The following is a 17,705-nucleotide window of genomic DNA, read 5'->3' on the forward strand; positions in this document are numbered from 1 at the left end:
AAACGACGGGTCGGGCTTGCCCGTTACGGGTTACACGGGTTCGGGTTAATACGGGTTAAAACCCGCGGGTCAGTTTTTGTAACGGGTGGTCAATTCTTCAACCCGTGCCCATAACGGGTTAAGCTTGCGGGTTCGCGGGTTACTTAGCCCGTTTCTGGTTACTCAACTGTGTGACTGAGTCAACTCACCAGAAACCAATTTGACAGAGTTTCCTCCGATATCTGGTATATTTCCGGCCATATTCAGGCCATCTAAAGCTCCTTCTCTGCAACCTAACAATAATCTCTAATTCATTTGATATTTAGATTCAATTCAATCAACTTATCAACACTTCAACAGAATTGTGGCACCAAAATTTAAGATCAAGAAAATTGAAATACTTAAGTAACTTAACCACATTAGTTTTGTAGTTCTGTAGTCTGTACTTTAAAAGGAACACAGTACAGTAGTACACTAATCATTAGTTCATGATATCTTCAACAAAGAAAAACACCCTTCAAGACCGTAGTAATACCATTGTTTGTACTTTGTGACTTTCCAACAATAAATATATTAATAACCACTTCCTGCACAAAATATATATTGTGGTCAATCAAAAAAAGTGATAACTGTCCAAAAAAGAACATCTCCAATCTCTTTCCTATACAAATTGGAGAGACTGTGATAACTTTCTGTCCAAAAAAACATTCTCAATTTCTCATTTTCCATGTCTATCTTTGAGTTGCTCCAACTATTCAATATGAATCTGTCCCTTCAAGCAAAAACAAATCAAACAAAAGAAAAGATTCAAATCAAAAACATGAAATTTGCATATTTACCCTGCTTTATATTGAAGAAGTACGCATACTAATTAGACGCATAAGAACTTACTTCGCCATCCTCCACAGCTTCATCCTCCACTGCACCAAGTTCAAATCCTAATACATCTTCTCCAATAATCCCATTGTCCTCATCCCAATCTTCTTTTCCTACATGGATTAAAAACAATCAAAGTTATATCTGAAATTTAGACATTCAACTAAATGAAATATTATTGACTAACGCGGCGCTACTTAGGCACACTTACCAACTCCATGGTCCCAATCACGAGTTGTTATCACCGCCTCAGCATTTTCAGGTAATAAAGAACTACGAAATCGATCAATTACCCTACCACCAATGCTAAATGCAGATTCTGAAGCGACGGTTGAAATAGGAATTGACAAGATATCCCCTTCCATTCTTGAAAGTACTGGAAATCGTTGTTCGTGTCCTTTTCGGTACATTAGGATGTCGAATGAGACATTTCGTTGAAATCCATGTTTCTCACTAAGATATAGATCTAACTCTGACAAGTCAGATTGCAAATCACCATCATTTTCCCGTGCTGCAGCATATTCCTGCATGAAACAAGCAAGAAGTTAGAAATGAGTACAAGGAAGAACATCACAGATTCACAAACACAAAACAATACAAAACCACATGTACTCCATAAATAAGCTTTAAAATTACCTGGAACCACTCACTTCCTTGATGGGAAGAATTCCCACCAGTTTGAATATCCACATTCTGAGTTCCAGTTCCAGATCCAGAAGCTCTTGAAAAGGTGTAATACTCGTTATAAAGTTTTTTCATATTTTCACGCACATCTTCAACTTTACTTTCTAGTTCTCTTACATCAGGATACAACTTGGAGTAAGCAAAGCTTAGATACTGCAGTTTACATCTAGGATCTAACACAAGTGCCATAGCCAATATAGGACTCAGGTTTGTCCAATAACTGTCAAATTTTTGTTGCATCTCTTTTACCATGTCTCTAATGAATTCAATTTCATTTGTGCTTTCTTTTTTTAGTAACACCTGAACTTGACAGACTCCTTCAAAATATAGATTGGAAGTAGGATACTTACTACCAGAAAATAATGTTGTGAGATCATAAAACGTCTTGAGAAACTTTGTGACAACTTCAATTTGCTCCCATTCTTCATCTGTTGGACAGTGTTTATAATCTGGATCCACCTCCTTCAAATGAGAGAAAACAACTCTATACGCAAGACAACTGTCTAACATGAGATAGGTTGAATTCCACCTGTATAAAACAACATTCAGTGAGTATATTATAAACATTAATACAATACGCTAACTGGATAACAAAAGAAAAGCGGAAACCCACCTAGTTTTAACGTCTTGGCGAATACCCCTTCCTATTCCATACATTCCTAAAGCATCAAGAATTTTTGTTTTCTTACTTGGGACTTTTTAAGGGACTTCACCGACTTTCTTATCTTGAGCACAGATGGATCAATCTTCACAAGTCCATCTTTAACAATAAGAGATAAGATGTGAGCACAACAACGAACATGAAAGTATTGTCCCTTGTTAAACAAGATCTTCTTTGCAACAAGTCTACTCTGCATAATTCTAGCACAAGCTCCGTTATTTACTGCATTATCCAAGGTGATGTTGGATACTTTGTCTTCAATTCCCCAATCTTCTATCATTGCAAATAGCTTTGCAGAAAGGTTTTCACCTGGAAAGGTAAAAGTTAAACTCCCAATAAAGTAATTCATCTGTATGAGGTGGTGGAAGATCACAACAAGACTCAAGTAAAATATAAATATCACATGCACATAAAATAAAAGATCCCAAGACTCAAGTGCTTCACCTGTATGAGGTGGTGGAAGTTCACAAAAATTCAGAAGATACTTCTTTAACTCCCAATTTTGATCAAGAAAGTGCACAGTTAAGGTTATATACCTTGTAGTCGTAACAGAAGTCCACATGTCTAATGTTAGACACATCCTACCTGTAAGAATAAGTCATACACATCAGAAAATATTATCATAATCAATTACTCAGTAACTTATACATAAAAGTATAAAACAAAAAATCAGCAAATTCTGGATCGTACCTGGAGCAAGTTTCAATATGTTTCGAATACCTTCTTTTCGTGTTTTATGTTTTTTGACAACATCAGCTTTCCCAGTGTTCCTTGATATTGGTTTAACATCATCATCACTTAGATAAGCACATATGTCCCTAAATTCTTTCCACTCCACCAACGAAAATGAGACATTTCTTGCAATGAGTAATGCTGACACGAGATCCCGAAATTTCATCTGATCAACTTTGCGTACGCGAGAAGACAGCTAGCCACTCTTTGCAGATAAGATCATCTGCCCTATGTCTTTAGACTGACGCTCAGGGAAGACATGCCTTCTCATAGACGAGGTTCCACCTTTTTGACTATCATATTTATATGATGCATCACAAGCCTTACACACTCCATACTTTTTTCCATCTTTATTTTTTACGTCAGATCTAAGTCTAGGTTTCTTTTCAGTTAAAACAGGTTTAGGTGCACAAGCACAACCAACAGCTGCAGAGACATTCACAGAATCTACCATCTCAACATCATCATCGTCGCTACTCATAACATCATTAATATGATCTTGTTCTTATAATTGTACACTTGACATCCTAGAATATGGAGCCACAAAGAATAGGTCATCAAAGACTCAAAAATCAGTACATTACTTTACTTACGTGCTCAGGGGCAGCCGCCTAGTTTGTTTTCACTGATATTTTTTACAGTCAGCTTACAGTACATTTACGACATGTTTGTTTACTTCTGATTCGTCTGAGTTGTTTGGATCTGACTGAAATCACCTGACTTGAGTCTGATCTGACTTAATATATTTGCGTTGGGTCAGACTTGATTCAACTGAATGAGTCAGTGGTTTGGTTCCATGAGTCAGGGGTATTTTGTTACCTGACTCAAACAGGTCCGAGTCGGGGATTAGGTCTGAGTCAGAGGTTGAGTCAGATCTGACTCAACATAGAAAATAAACAGTTTGATTGTTGACTCGACACGAATCAGAGGTTGACTCAGACCCAGACGCCAAGTCAGCTGCAAACAAACATGGTCTTAGCCGGACGAATTTTACTTCAATTTAAACTAAAAAGAACTTGGTTGACTTAATGGTTATAAACTTAGTTCCGAATTGCATAGATAGATAACGTGTAGAGCTGCACACCAACCGGACTGGAATTGCCAAACCCGATTAGAGTAGACAAATCCGGACCAAAAACTGAGCCCAAACCGAGATCAACGGTCGAGGTAACGAGATTAAATTTCAGAACCGTTAATTAGAGGTACGGGAAATGGTTCTAAGCCTACTCCTTCCCGTACCGGTACCCGAAAACCGGTTAATCTTAGCCATTAGTATTAATCATAGGTACTGAATCTAACTTTACTCTCTAGTCTCCATCTCTCACTGAGTCGAGATCAATTCAAACACAGAAAACTCACTTGTTCTCCACTTCCTTTTATTCACTTTTTATTCTTCATCATCACCGTGAGACTGCCACTACCGCGACTAACACTCTCACAACCTTCTTCACAACCACCACCACGACTAACACTCTCACCGAATTCGCTACCTTCTTCTTTGGTAACTTATTATTTTTCTTCTTCAGTTATTTATTCTTCTTCCAAATTTGATTGGTTCTTTCTTTATCTTCCTCATTTTCAACAACATCTGCGACATCAACAATCAACAGGTTTTCCAATTGTGTTCATCGGTACTGAAAAGGATTTGGTAATATATGGGTTGTTCATTTCCTTAGATAGTATATGATTGGTTTTTTTAAGAATGGTGAGAACCTAGCTATATGATCCGCAAACATGCAAAACTTGCTGGTGCATCCCAATTTCTTATGTGAATTAGGCTAGATATGTAAGTATAATAATAGCCGACGACTGTGTTAAATCTTTAAACTTCAAAATATAAACCTTTCTTCTAAAATTGTAAGTATCTTTTTTAACTGTGAATCTGTGGTGGGAGATCTATTACTCAATTACATAATTGCCATAGGTAAAAAAAAATTGAAACCGGACAAATCGTCTAAATAAATACAAGTTCAAAGCTTTAGGTTAACTTCATCATTTACTTGACGGGTTTAGTTGTAAACAATTTATTTTTTGGAAACTAAATATTAAGTCAAGATGATCATGTGAAAATGACCTTGAACATCTTACATGATTTATGTGAGACAATCATTTGATGTTAACTTGAGAAGTTTCGTATTGATCAGTTAATCATTTGAAAATTACTTGAAGCTAGTGGTATGTGTAATATTACCATTGCAGTCTCCAAGGATGTTTCAATAATTGAATGAGAGTTTTAGAATTACTACTAATTCCTGGAAACAATACAATATGCGTACTTGTTATGCGAACTGTGAAGTACTAGTTCGGGTACGAAACTCTTGTTCGCGAATTGAGTTTGTGAACGGGTTTACCTGTGATGGGTCCAGAACTGTGGTTCGCGAATAGGGTATGCGAACGACAAGGCTGATCAAGGTCCGAAACTGTGGTTCGCGTACTCAGTTTGCGAACACAGTGTGTAGGTTCTAAAATCAGTAAGTATGACAATTCATACTCATGAACTTAGGTTCGTTTGCGAACTTAAGTCCCTTGAACGTCAATGAATTAAGGTACGCGAACTTTCTTTGCAAACCGTGGCATTATATTCATGAATTGGTTCTTGTATAAGTACTTTGTAAGATTACAAACCAAATCGAATATGCTTCAAATTGTTCATGGGTATTTCTATGAGATAGTGAACATTTGAACAACTCTCTTAAAACACATTCAGATTCATTAGATGATCTATCGTGATTGATTGATTATCATATTTGATTTAGAAATGTTAGATGAATATGGCTAAACCAAAAGTATTAATGTGGCTAACTTCGATTAAGTGTTATTGATCCAAACTCATCTCTTTCCCGAAGAAGTTAATTTCCAAAGAAAAGATTAAACCATTAAAGAGAAAAATACGGTGTAAACACTATGATAAACAGGGTTCTAAAAATTCCATGCAAGAAAAGTATGGTGGACAGATTATTGTTCACCCCAGCACAACTTAATTGTGTTGTTTGTGTATCTTGTCTCAGGTGCCTGATTCAAAAAAAAGACGAGAAATTGCACACTTCAGGCTTTAGGAAAACAAAAATTGTATGTCTTGACTTTTTTCTTTTTGGTTTAGTTTTTTTTTGTTTGCCTATTTGGAATTTTTCAATCTTCTCATATCTAACTGATATTGAGAGGACTTTCCCTGTTTGATCAATAAAAGAGGGTTAAAATCGACAATTTTGCCTTCCTTAGGATTGAGAATTGTGCATATGTGAATCTTCTTTTGTATAAAGGTTTTGTAACCCTATACTCTTTTTTTTTGCTTCTCTAAAAAACTCTTTTTATCAGAAGACTGCTTGTTGAGTCTGATTTGTGAATTCCTCTCATAATCACATACTTTTATGGAGACTCCAAGCATTATGTATTCTGATGGAAAAGATGTTAATATGATTGTTAAGCCGCCAATCATAAAGGAAAAAGATAAATCTCCAGTACATATGTTCATCTTTGAAAAGAAAAATGAGGAATGTGAGAAAACCAAGGGTTGTTCCTTTAAATCTTCCGAAGTTTTCTGGTGTTCTTGAAGAGTTGAAGGAAACAATAAAGGAGATACAACAAATAAAGGCTATTATTTTTAGGACTCTTGAAATTCAGAAGGCCCTGGTTCGGCATCAGTCAAGAAGGTTTGTTGAAATTGACTTATTTCTTCATGAACCTTATGTTCCAATGGCTGTTGACGACAAGGAGTTCGGGGACGATAAAGAATTCTTCAAAGGTCTTAATGTCTAGGAAACTTCTTATGAGAATTTTTCTTTATTCTTGTGTTTTTAATAAGGATAACTAGGGTTTGGAATAACAGTTATTGTGAGTACACATATCTATTTCCAACGATTTTCATCTTGCAATGTTTTTAGATTTATTTATTTAAATTCTGAAGTTTATTTGGAAGATGATTTTGCAGTATTAATCTTTATTGATTTTATATATTGCAAAAATTATTACGGGATATGAGTGTTTGCGTCCGCGAACTATGATTGTCCCATATATGTCAAAAGTTAAGCCTATTATGTCATTATGCAAATATTGATAAAAGATAGAATGAACTTTTGATTGCAAAGATTAAGTCTACTATATGTATTTATGCAAATATTGATGAAAATAGAATGAATATTTGAATATTCTACAGTATTGGTCCTTCCCTGATCCACTCTTATGTGATATACTGTGTGGCTCCGTAAGTTCTCATATGTTGAGCATTTCCGATTAAATTAATCGTGGGTTTTCTTGTGGTTAATCTAATTGAGTATTTTGGATACAAATTCATGTTTCATGTTATTTGTTAATATCCAATAAAATCCTTCTTTTCTTGCAAAAGTAAGGTCGCTCTTGTTGTTCTTTCGGGAGTGACATTCTATGGGGGAGAGTTCTTAATTGAACTTGTACTTAATTGCCAAATCTTTGTGGGGAGTGCGGCTGCGGAATATTATAGGGGTTATCTTGTATCTTTATAAACTCCTTGATGAAAGCGTTTAGTTTCGTCTATATGATTGCATCTAAAAAAAGTTGATATGTTCTCTTTTAGTCTTGAAGTGTCTCCATGAGAATTTCATTATGATCCCACTAGTTTTCCTACCTTTGCCAATTTATATTGACAAAAAGGGGGAGAATTAATGTGTAGTTCACTCTACAAATACATATGGTTTACAAATCATTATGCAAGGGGAAGAGGTTTTCATGTGAGATGAAGTATTTACTAAGGGGGAGTGGTACATATCACCATAGTATTATTGTCAAATTTGTGATGCTATGTAGTAATAACTATGACACTGTATAACAATATGAAAATATCTTGCTTTTATATATTGTCATAGATACGGATCTTCAACAACTATGATGCTGAGTTGAACACATTCAGAATCACCGGAGTACTTGTAAGTGACGAAGATTTCGAGTAATGTTGAAGAACCAAGGAGATCAAGCATTTGGATGAGAAGCTACAAAGTTTATTTACTTTGTAATCCATATGTATTGATAGTTTTCTCACTAAAATTGACAAAGGAGAAGATTGTTAGTGCATTCGAAATCGCAAGCGTTGCTATCTCAAGCTTGTTTGTCAAGTTTAATTGCCAAAACTATAAGTCTTGATTTCTAGTCTACTTATAGTTATATCTCGAATTAGGATAGAATGTGTAGTTTAGCTTTATACTTCACGGCGTTCATCGACTGAAGACGAAGAACTACTAAGGAGAGCTTATGGAACTTCATCAACAAAAGGTATGTGGATACTTGAACTCATATATCACTCAAAAAGTCTATTTATACTCTATCTCCTTTTTGAGATAAAAGTCGTATAACTATCTAGATTTCAGTCTATACACTTTTGAGATTTCGAGCTGAGTTTAACTCACTTACATATTTTTCGAAATATGTGTTGGTAAGATTTTGCATTAACCAAGTTCATCTTATGTTCTTGACGAAAGTCAAAATATGATCATGTGAAAATCGCCTCGTAACATCTTACATGATTTGTGTAAGACAGTCATTTGATGTAGACTCAGAATGTTTCGTATTGATTATTCGATCACTTGAAAATTGCTTTGAAGCTAATAGTTTGTGTGAGACAGCTATTCCCGTCTTCCGAGAATGTTTCAATGATTGAAATGGGAGTTTAGAACGATTAACCATGATTGGATATATCATAGTATGCGTACTTGTGTATGTGTTGTCCAAGTCCGAGAACCATGGTACGCATACCCGTATGCGTACTGCATGCTGGCGTAAGTTCAGTTCCGGGAAATTCAACTGAGTTTGGAAGGTATGCGTACCCGATCGCGCACTAGCAAACCCAAACTGAGTCCGGTCACTTAGGTATGCGTGCCCGTTTGCATACCTGAGTAGGTTAAGTTCTAAAATCGGCTTGTTCATGAACTAATACATTTATATAATAAGGAATGAAATCTTTTGCATACCGTGGCTATAATGTTCATGAATTGATTCAAGTGAATCAAAATCGATTTTTCTTAAATTGTGTCTTGTATACTTCTACGAGAATATAAACACTTGAACAACTCCATACCTAGTTTCATTTGAGTCATTTGAACTAGTTATGATTGAGATGAACAAGGTTGATAAGAAAGTATTCATATGGCTAACTTCGGTTAACTATCGTTGAACCAACCATGTGTACATGTTTAGGTACGATTACCCATAACTAAATGAAGGCACATCTCATTTGTGTATAACAAGCTAAGTTCGACTTCTAACGGTTGAAAGATATTAATTTGAATCTAATCTTGTTTTCATCCAACGGCGAATATTGAATGCTTTCTTACCAAGGTAACTTAGATTGCAAACCCTGATTTGAAAACTATATAAGGGAGAACTCTAGCAACCGGGAAACATAATCCCCACACCTCCTGTGTGATACTAGTTGCGACTAGAGTCGATTCTCCTTTAACTTTAGGTTTTTCTCAAAACCCTGTAGGTTAACGACTTGAAGACTTCATTGGGATTGTGAAGCCAGAGCCATCTATTTTCTCTGTAGTTTCGTGTTCTGAAAACTTCTCTGACAACAACAAAATTGGAGAAGGTGCATTTGGCGCCATATACAAGGTAGGCACATTTACATTGATTATATTTTTTTTTCAATTTAATCAACTTTTTTCTTAATTATAAAAATTTGTGGCTGAATCTTCAGGGGATTCTTAGGGACGAGAAGGAAATAGCGGTCAAACGACTTTCTCGAAATTCACCTCGAGGTGATGAGGAAATTAGGAACGAAGTTTTGTGAATGAAGTTCCTCATGTTAGAGTTGATGAAAGGCAGTCTTGACAGTTTCCTTTTTGGTACGCATTTTTGTTGTTTTTCTGTAATGGATTGATTCTAGTCATTTTAGCTTCAATTTTTTCATCTTAGACTCATAGTTCGTACTGCATGAAAATTAAATTTTCGTATGCTTATATTTGTTCAAAAGACTAAATTAGGGCGGCGAGTTTCGTTTTGTTACCATCTATGACATTTTAGGCCTTATATTTTTCACGAAAATGGGAAAAGGTTTCTACGTTTTCAAAATTTTGGTACAGTAGAACCTCTATATAAGAGTATCCTAGGGACCAAAAAAAAAACAGTTCTTATATGAAGGTTATTATTCTTATATGGAGGTCTACCTTGAACGATCAATAAAAGTTTGTTTTATATATATAATACTTGTATTGCCTAGGTACGTTTTGATGTTTGTTGTGCGTAATTATGTTTTACATACAGGAGAAAACATAATTATGCACAACAAACAACAAAACGTACCTAGGAAATACAAATATTAGTTACATTTTTTTTAGTTTCACATGTATGATACGTAAGTTAAATATAGGAAATTTGTTATGCAACATAATGTACCTAGGAAATACCAAGGAAAACATTAATTTAGTTTAGTTTCATATGTGAAATTTGTTTAATTTCATATGTATTAGTTAAATATACGAAGTTTACTATGTAACACAAGCCACACAAAAATCAACAATGATATGGAAAATTGAGAAATAAAATCATATGATCAAAGAAGATATTCGATGAGTCTTACAAAAAAAGAAAAAAAATATACACCGCTAAAAAGTAAAAGGATTTTTCAAATCGGTTAAAAGAATCTCTTACTCTTAAACTTTGATGTACGATATGACCTATCTTATTTATATACTATTGTGAATTATTCTTATATGAAGGTAAGTTCCTTAAGATGGGACCCGAAAAAATTATGACTTATTCCAATATGGAGTTTATTTATTGTTAAATATAACTGGTCCAAATCGGGACCATAAATTTTTATTCTTATATGGAGGTTATTTCTATATGGATTATTCTTATATAGAGGTTGTAGTATATATATATATATATATATATTTTTTTTTTACCCTCGTCACTTCATGAACTTGTGAAATAAACTTGAAGTTCTTTCTTCACTTTAATAAGGTTTTACAGTGTCTTCTTAAAGAAAGGAGTTTCTACAGATGTTGTCAACATGGGCTTGCTTTGAATGGGATTAGAGGTTCAAGGTGATAGTGGGGATCTATAGAGGTCTTGTCTACCTCCATGAGGATTCCGGCCTTCGGATCATTCATCGATATTTGAAATCTCCAAATATTATATTAGCGGAAGACGGAATTGTAAAGATTTCCGATTTTGGAAATGCGAGGCTTTTTGAAGTAGATGGAACTCATGCCGATACAAGTAAAGTAGCCTCGAAATCAGTGTTAGGACATTGAAATTCTTGAAATAAAAAAAATCATTAAAATTGCATTAAATTGCACCATCAAATTGTTGTGAAACTGAACTATTAAATTGCATTAAATTGAAAAAGCTTTTGAAACGATGTCATTAAAATACACTTTCATGAAATGTGGATCATCGTCATCTATATTAAGAACTGCAAGTAAGAATTCCCACGAGTCCATTCTTACAGTTAAATGAGGAGGTCCATAGATTGCAGAAAGGAACCAAGGTGAGATCGTGACTGAGATCATAATGGAGTGAATAATAGATTGGTTAAAAAATATGACTTGGATGTTGATTTGGTTTGTCCAAAAAAAAGAGAAGCCACCTATGTGGCCTACAGGTGGTACAGAAAAACAATTAAGAAAATGTCAAGTTGTAGCTAAGATTAGTGTTAGAGCATTGCTCGGTCGAACTCGCATGCGTTGTTATCTCAAGCATGTTTGTCAATATTAGTGATCAAAACTATAAGTCTTGATTTCTAATCTTTTATAGCTAAGTCTCGGACTAGGATAGAAAGTATAGTTGAGCTCAAGGACTTCATGGCGATTCATCATACAAGTAGAAGAACTACTCAAGGAACCGATGGAACTTCTCGACAAAAAGGTATGTGAAGACTTGAACTTATATATCACTCAAAAGTCTATCTACTCTATATCCTACTCTTTGAGACAAGAAGTCGTATGCTATATATATAGACTTTGATTATACACATTTGGTATTTCGAGCCGGGTATACCTCGCCTATCTATATCTCGAAATATGAGTTGGTAAGCTTTTATCTTTAACCAAGTTTATCTTTACCATGTGACGAAAGTCATGATATGTTTCAATCATCTTGAAAATTGCTTTGACGAGAAATGGTGTAACAAATGTACAACGTCCTCTAAGAATGTTTCAATGATTGAAATGAGAGTTTAGATTACATAACCAATGGTGGACATAAGAATTATTGTGGAAACATATTTATGTATAAGTCCTATTCCTTGAACCAAAGTTTGCGAACTTTGTTGATCAAGAGAACCGGAAGAATAGTGTGAGTCAAGTCCGCGAACTCAGTCCGCAAACTGCCGAAGTTCTCAAACCCGAGAATTTCTACTGGAGTTGACAAACTATTTGCGTGAAACTAAGTCCGCGAACTCAGTCCGCGAACCGGCGAAGTTCTCATACCCGAGAATTTCTGCTAGAGTTTGTAAACTCTGCCCGGTAACTTAAGTCCGCGAACCTAGTCTGCGAACTTGAGAAGGTTATATATTTGAAGATGATTTCAGAACTTAAACTTAAAAAGACTAAGGAATGCAAATTGCAAACTGTGACTATAAAAATACATGAACCGATTCAAGTGAATCAAATCATCTTTGCTTCAACTGTGTCTTGTGTAGTACATGAGATTTCCTTGTTATTGAACAACTCTCTAACTAGTTCATTTGAAATCATTTGAACTAGTTTTGGTGAAGAAGAACGTGGTTGATATGAAATGCTCATATGTCTAACCTTTTGGTTAACTATTGTTGAACCAACAAGTGCATGCATTTGGGTACGGTTAACAAACCTAGAAGCGTGCATTGTCAAGTGTGTATAACAAGCTAAGTTTTCGATCTAACGGTTGAGAAATATTAGCTTAAATCTAAATCAAGTTTTCATCTAACGGTGGATATTGATTGCTTCGTTACCAAGGTAACTTAATTGCAAACCCTGATTTGAAAGACTGTATAAGGGGAACTCTAGTATCTGTGCAAAACTAATCCCCACACCTCATGTGTGATAGTAGTTTGCATACTAGAGTCGGTTCTCCTTTAACCTTTGGTTTTCTTCTTCTAAAACTAGGTTAACGACTTAAAGACTTCATTGGATTGCGAAGCCAGACCGATACTGCTTTTATCGTAGTTGTATGATCTAATCTTGCATCTTCTATCGTACGAGTACAATCAGATGGATTGGCTTGAGATTGATATCTCCCATAGGAAAGATATAAAAAGTAATCACAAACATCTTCATCTCATTGTTTGTGATTCCACAACATCTTGTTTCGCTACCATACGATTAACATTTTTGTGAGGTGATTGATAACTCTGGGTTGTTCTTCGGGAAAATAAGACCGGATTATCAATTGGTTCCTGTTCACCTTGATTATTATCAAAATATGGAACAAAACCTTTTAGGGTTTATCTGTGAGAGACAGGTTGATCCTTTGATAGACTTGTCTGTATGAGACAAATTTGTTTATTGTCAAGTCTTCGACTTTGGTTCGTAGAAACTCTTAGCCGTGGGTGAGATCAGCTAAGGGAATCAAGTGCGCAATATCCTGCTGGGATCAGAGGTGTAGGGAGTACAACTGTACCTTGGATCAGTGGGAGACTGATTGGGGTTCAACTACAGTCCAGTCCGAAGTTAGCTTGGAGTAGGCTAGTGTCTGTAGCGGATTAATATAGTGTGTGTTCAATCTGGACTAGGTCCCGAGTTTTTTTTGCATTTGCGGTTTCCTCGTTAACAAAATTTCGGGTGTCTGTGTTATTTCTATTTCCGCATTATATTTTTTATCTTTATAACTGAAATAATACAGGTTGTGCGTTTAGATCATCAATTAGATTTATCTAACCTTTGGTTGTTGATTTTCATTGATTGATCCTTGGATATTGGTCTTTGGTACCATCTAAGTTATTCCTTGTATTTGATTAGAACTCGTAGTTCCTGCTTGAGTAAATCAAATAAAGAGAGATATATAAACTCGTTGATATACTTTTAATTGATTGAGTCTTGTTGATTCTCTTAAAAGTATACTCGAGTTTGTCCATAAAGATTGCTAAGAGAAATATTGGGTGGTGTTGGTAGACCCCCGCCTTTTCAATTGGTATCAGATTAGGCAAAGACGTTTAAGACCTTACAAGTATGTGTTTGTAGCGATTTGACTTTATGGACAGAGGTGCTATCTCTATTAACGTACCACCAGTCTTCGATGGCTCTAATTACTTATGGTGGAAAATTGCTATGCGAGCTTTTCTTCAAGCGCGTGATTTTCAATCATGGGTATATGTTGTTAATGGCTATGATACTCCCGTTGTGGCAGTTGGAGATGTAAACGTTCCCAAGAATATTGGTGAATATAGTCTTGCCGAGATACTTGCTGCAAAACAAAATTCCGACGGTTTGAATGCCATCATACATGCCATTACCCCAAATCTTCAGCACCATGTGTCAAATTGCACTAGGTCTAAAGATACTTGGGATATCTTAGAAACCGTATTTGAAGGTAACTCCAGTGAAAAGGAAGCTAGGCTTCAAAACCTTAATTCTGATTGGGAGAATCTTCGTATGGCAGATGAAGATACATTTGATGAGAATTAAGGTTTTTCAATGTTAGTGATCAAAACTATAAGTCTTGATTTCTAGTGTATTATAGCCAAGTCTCGGACTAGGATATAAAGTGTAGTTGAGCTCAAGGACTTCATGGCGATTCATCATACAAGTAGAAGAACTACATTAGGAACCGGTGGAACTTCTATCACTCAAAAGTCTATCCACTCTATCTACTACTCTTTGAGACAAGAAGTCGTATGCTATATATATAGACTTTGATTATACACATTTGGTATTTCGAGCCGAGTATACCTCGCCTATCTATATCTCGAAATATGAGTTGGTAAGCTTTTCGCTTTAACCAAGTTTATCTTTACCATGTGACGAAAGTCATGACATGTTTCAATCATCTTGAAAATTTCTTTGACGAAATGGTGTAACAACTATATAACTTCCTCTAAGAATATTTCAATGATTGAAATGAGAGTTTAGATTACATAAACAATGATGGACATAAGCATTGTTGTGGAAACACATTTATGTATAAGTCCTATTCCTTGAACCAGAGTTTGCGAACTTTTTTGATCAAGAGAACCAGAAGAATGGCGTGAGCCAAGTCCACGAACTGCTGAAGTTCTCAAACCCGAGAATTTCTGTTGGAGTTGACAAACTATTCACGTGAAACTAATTACGCGAACTCAGTCCGCGAACCGGCGAAGTTCTCATACCTTGAATTTCTTCCGGAGTTTGTAAACTCTGCCCGGTAACTTAAGTCCGCGAACCTAGTCTGCGAACTTGAGAAGGTTATATATCTGAAGATGATTTCTGAACTTAAACTTAAAAATACTAAGGAATGCATTTTGAAAACCGTGGCTATAAAAGTTCATGAACCGATTCAAGTGAATCAAATCACTTTTGCTTCAATTGTGTCTTGTGTAGTACATGAGATTTCCTTGCAATTGAACAACTCTCTAACTGGTTCATTTGAAATCATTGGAACTAGTTATGGTGAAGAAGAACGTGGTTGATATGAAATGCTCATATGGCTAACCTTTTGGTTAACTATTGTTGAACCAACAAGTGCATACGTTTGGGTACGGTTAACAAATCTAGAAGCGTGCATTGTCAAGTGTGCGTAACAAGCTAAGTTTTCGATCTAACGGTTGAGAAATATTAACTTGAATCCAAATCAGGTTTTCATCTAAGAGTGGATATTGATTGCTTTGTTACCAAGGTAACTTAATTGCAAACCCTGATTTGAAAGACTATATAAAGGGAACTCTAGTATCTGTGCAAAACTAATCCCCACACCTTACGTGTGATACTAGTTTGCATACTAGAGTCGGTTCTACTTTAACCTTTGGTTTTCTTCTTCTAAAACCAGGTTAACGACTTAACCTGGGATTGTGAAGCCAGATCGATACTACTTTTATCGTATTTGTGTGATATGATCTTGCATCTCCTATCGTACGAGTACAATCAGATTGATTGGCTTGAGATTGATATCTCTGATAGGAAAGATATAGAATGTAATCACAAACATCTTCGTCTCATTATTTGTGATTCCGAAACATCTTGTTCCGCTACCATACGATTAACATTGTTGTGAGGTGATTGATAACTCTAGGATGTTCTTCGGGAATATAAGACCGGATTATCAATTGGTTCCTGTTCACCTTGATTATTATCAAAAGACGGAACAAAACCTTTTAGGATTTATCTGTGGGAGACAGGTTGATCCTTTGATAGACTTGTCTGTGTGAGACAAATTTGTTCATTATCAAGTCTTCGACTTTGGTTCATAGAAACTCTTAGTTTTGGGTGAGATCATCTAAGGGAATCAAGTTCGCAGTATCCTGCTGGGATCAGAGGTGTAGGGAGCACAACTGTACCTTGGATCAGTGGGAGACTGATTGGGGTTCAACTACAGTCCAGTCCGAAGTTAGACTGGAGTAGGCTAGTGTCTGTAGCGGCTTAATACAGTGTGTGTTCAATCTGGACTAGGTCCCGGGTTTTTTTGCATTTGCAGTTTCCTCGTTAACAAAATTTCGGGTGTCTGTGTTATTTCTATTTCCGCATTATATTGTTTTATCTTTATAACTGAAACAATACAGGTTGTGTTTAGATCATCAATTAGAATAATCCAACCTTTGGTTGTTGATTTTCATTGATTGGTCCTTGTGAAAAGGCGAGGGTACCCAAATATACCTCAAGCTAAAACTTTTCCTGCCTATAAGTTCTTTCTCCGAAAATGATTGTCTATGGACTGAGTCGAGACAATACAACTAATCGGTTCACACTTCGTGTGATCGTCTATGGATACGAGATCGAGATAATACAAAAATGAAGTATGTTATACAAAGGTTCAGACTTAACTAAACACAATAGGATTGCTTATCAAGTGAATAGGAATTAACGTTTGTGTAATTAGCTTTAATTATAATAAAACAATTATAATGTGGAAAATAAAAGTAAATGACACATCAAGATTTTGTTGACGAGGAAAACTGCAAATGCAGAAAAACCCCGGGACCTAGTCCAGAATTGAATACTCTCAGGATTAAGACGCTACACAAAATTACACTAACTTCATATAGTTGAGACCAAGTAACTAACCCTATAGTTCACCTAGTTCCGTCTGTATTCCCACGCCTCCAACTTATAAATAAGTCACGTACTTGGATGTATCCCTTTGGTTCGTATTCCAAACAGTAAAGGAACAAGAAATCTGTTTGGTATCAACTCTATTCAACCAAGTGACATGAGTCGGACAAAGGCTCTTCCGTTTATCTCAAAATAAACTTCTTCGTCAGGTCTAGATATATCTTATGTTCAATCACCCAAAGGTTATCGATTAAGATTAAGCCAACAACACCTTTAATCCGAAGAACCGTGTTGATGCCGATCTACTAAATTAATCAATCCAATCTACTACAAGGATAAACCGATTATTAATTGGATCCTCTTTTACAGAAAAAAGTATTGTGCACACCAAATATTGTAAAACCCAAGTCAGATCTTCAAAATCTTATTTGTCTTCAAATCTTCAATAAAAACCTGCACACAATCACTTGAATCTCATGTGATCAATCACGCACAGAATGGAGTCTGTTAACAATAGATTATCACAAGATCGTCTTTAGAACTAACAACAGTCTAAAGATCCCTGTCGAAACTCCGAACTAGTTTGAGTGAATCTTATATAAGAAGAGAAGATTCTCAAGAATAAACAAACTAGGTGCAAT

This window comes from Papaver somniferum, chromosome 6 (assembly GCF_003573695.1).
Source record: "Papaver somniferum cultivar HN1 chromosome 6, ASM357369v1, whole genome shotgun sequence".
NCBI lineage: Eukaryota > Viridiplantae > Streptophyta > Magnoliopsida > Ranunculales > Papaveraceae > Papaver > Papaver somniferum.